The sequence below is a fragment of the Ovis aries genome, chromosome 3 (assembly GCF_016772045.2).
Source record: "Ovis aries strain OAR_USU_Benz2616 breed Rambouillet chromosome 3, ARS-UI_Ramb_v3.0, whole genome shotgun sequence".
NCBI classification, from domain to species: Eukaryota; Metazoa; Chordata; class Mammalia; order Artiodactyla; family Bovidae; genus Ovis; species Ovis aries.
The window spans coordinates 190,807,023-190,809,995 of record NC_056056.1 but is presented as its reverse complement, the minus strand read 5'-3'; the positions used below and the strand labels follow the sequence as shown (position 1 = coordinate 190,809,995).

At 41.4% G+C, this 2,973-nt stretch overlaps 1 pseudogene; it reads left to right on the top strand.

Annotated features, from left to right (window-relative positions):
- The first annotated feature begins 375 nt into the window (after positions 1-375).
- LOC101113837 (heterogeneous nuclear ribonucleoprotein A1-like) lies at positions 376-1,334 on the top strand (annotated as a pseudogene).
- The last annotated feature ends 1,639 nt before the right edge of the window (positions 1,335-2,973 follow it).

Below are 2,973 nucleotides of genomic sequence, written 5' to 3'. Positions count from 1 at the left end.
CAAGATGTTGCTGCTGGGGGCAACTGTGCGAAGGATATACAGGATTCCTGTGAGTTACTTCTTACAACTGCATGTGAATCTGGAATTATCTCAAAGTTAAAAGCTTTTTTAAAAAAAATCTACAATAGCTTCCCAAAGATGCTGCTAGTGCAGGTGCTTTAAGTTATTTTAAAGGACTTGAAAATGTCAAGATTCTCTTTCAAACCAATAATGTAATGAAATTCCCAATTTACCATGCAGCGGGAATCATTGTGGCAATGACTTGAAACCACAGACAAGGGATATTTCCATGAATTACTTAAAAAGAAAAGACACAAGATTCATATATTTAAAATAGAGATGCATTGCTGAAGTCTCCCCACCTCCACCGCTGTCATGTCAAAGTCAGAGTTTCCCAAAGAACTCAAACAGCTACAAAACTCTCCGTCAGACATCTGAGCTTTGAAACAACCAATGAGAGTCTGAGGAGCCGTTTTGAGCAATGGGGAACGCTCACAGGCTGTGTGGTGATGAAGGCTTCAAAGACCAAGCACTTCAGAATCTTCGGGATTGTCACGTGTACCACGGTGGGGAAGGTGGATGCTGTCATGAAGGCAAGGCCGTGCAAGGCGATGGAAGAGTTGTGGAGCCCAAGGGCCATCTCAGGAGAAGATTCTCAAAGATCTGGTGCCCACTTAACTGTGAAAAAAAGGCTTTTATGGGTGGCACTAAAGAAGACACTGAAGAACATTACCTGAAAGATTATTTTGAACCATATGGGGAAACTGAAGTGTTTGAAATCATGACCGACTGAGGCAGTGGCAAAAAGAGAGGCTTTGTTTTTGTAACCTTTGATACTATGACTCCATAGACAAGACTGTCATTCAGAAATTCCACCCTGTGAATGGCCACAACTGTGATGTAAGGAAAGCCCCATCCAAGCAAGAGATGGCTAGTGTTTCATCCAGCCAAAGAGGTGAAAGAGATTCTGGAAACTTTGGTGGTGGTTGTCGAGGTGGTTTCAGTGGGAATGACAACTTCGGTCACGGTGGAAACTTCAGTGGTGGTGGCTTTGGTGGCAGCCGTGATGATGATGGATATGGTGGCAGTGGGGACAGCTATAATGGATTTGGTGATGATGGAAGCAGTGTTCGAGGTGGCAGAATCTACAATGATTTTGGCAACTACGACAATCAGTCTTCTTGGACCCTTGACAGGAGGAAACCAGAGGACAAAGGTCAGGCCCTTGTGGTGGTTGAGGCCAGTACTCTGCCAAATCTTGAAACCAAGATGGCCAGGGTGGTTCCAGCAGCAGCAGTAGCTGTGGCAGTGGCAGAGGTTTTAATTACTGCTAGGAAACAAAGCTTAGCAGGAGAGGAAAGCCAGAGAAAAGCCTACAGATTACAACAGATTTGTGAACTCAGCCAAGCAGAGTGGTGACAGGGCCTGGCTGCTACAAAGAAGACACGCTTTAGATAATACTCACGTGTATGGGCAAAAAACCTGAGGGCTATACTTGTGACTAATTGTATAACAGCTTATTTTAGTTTCTGTTCTGTGGAAAGTGTAAAGCATTCCAACGAAGGGTTTCAATGCAGGTGTGGTTTTTTTTTTTTTTTTTGCATCCATGCTGTTGATTGCTAAATAAAATAGTCTGATCATGACGCTGAATAAATGCGTATTTTTTTCAATGTGCTGTGTAAAGCTAGTCTACTCTGAAGCCATTTTGGTAAATTACCCTCAGTGTGAAGTTAGAATTCCTTCAGAGTAATGCCAGTTTCCATTTGAAATTTATTTACCACCTGCTTTGATGGAGAAGCTGCTGTCTTCAGAACCTTGGTGTAGTTGAACTGACAGTTATGTGCTGTGACCTGGAGTTCATTGTTAGAAGGGTCACCCATGAAAAGTCATGGAGTTTCTTTTTTTGGTTTTATCATTAATGATTGTTGGCAATATATCTAAATTGAGTATATATGTATGCAATATACCTAAACTGAGTTATGGTATCAGATAAAGTTATAGATGGGAATGAAGCTTCTGTATCATCCACTATCATGGATAATCAATAAAAGATTTAATACCCTCTTGAAAAAAAAAGTGAGTACTCTCTGCCTTTTTTCTTTTCTCTCTTCTCTCTGCTTTCTGTCCCCTTACTTCCTTTTCTCCTTCCCTCTCTTTCTCCCTTCCTCCTTTCTTTGTTTCTTTCTTTCTTCTTCCTTACATTTTTCCTTTTGAAACACAATTGAATCCCTCCTATTGCTAAAACTATGGTAAGCAGTTGATAAAGAAGACAGAAAATGTGTCTGCCCACATAGTGCTTATAATTTAAAGGAGGAGACAGTAAAATTACAGTTATGATGCATGCTTAGAGTAAAATTAAGAGAGGGCTGGGATGAGGTAAGGGGAGTGAGGAGCTGCTCTAGACAAGGTCATCATCTGAGAAGAGGAAGGAGAGAGAGAGAGAGATTTGCATATTTTTGAGAATCCTTAAAACTACCACACAATTGCACTCATCTCACACGCTAGTAAAGTAATGCTCAAAATTCTCCAAGCTAGGCTTCAGCAATACGTGAACTGTGAACTTCCTGATGTTCAAGCTGGTTTTAGAAAAGGCAGAGGAATCACAGATCAAATTGCCAACATCTGCTGGATCAGGGAAAAAGCAAGAGAGTTCCAGAAAAACATCTATTTCTGCTTAATTGACTATGCCAAAGCCTTTGACTGTGTGGATCACAATAAGCTGTGGAAAATTCTGAAAGAGTTGGGAATATCAGACCACCTAACCTACCTCTTGAGAAATCTGTATGCAGGCCAGGAAGCAACAGTTAGAACTGGTCATGGAACAACAGACTGGTTCCAAATAGGAAAAGGAGTACACCAAGGCTGTATATTGTCACCCTTTTTATATGCAGAGTACATCATGAGAAATGCTGGGCTGGAAGAAGCACAAGCTGGAATCAAGATCGCTGGGAGAAATATCAATAACCTCAGATA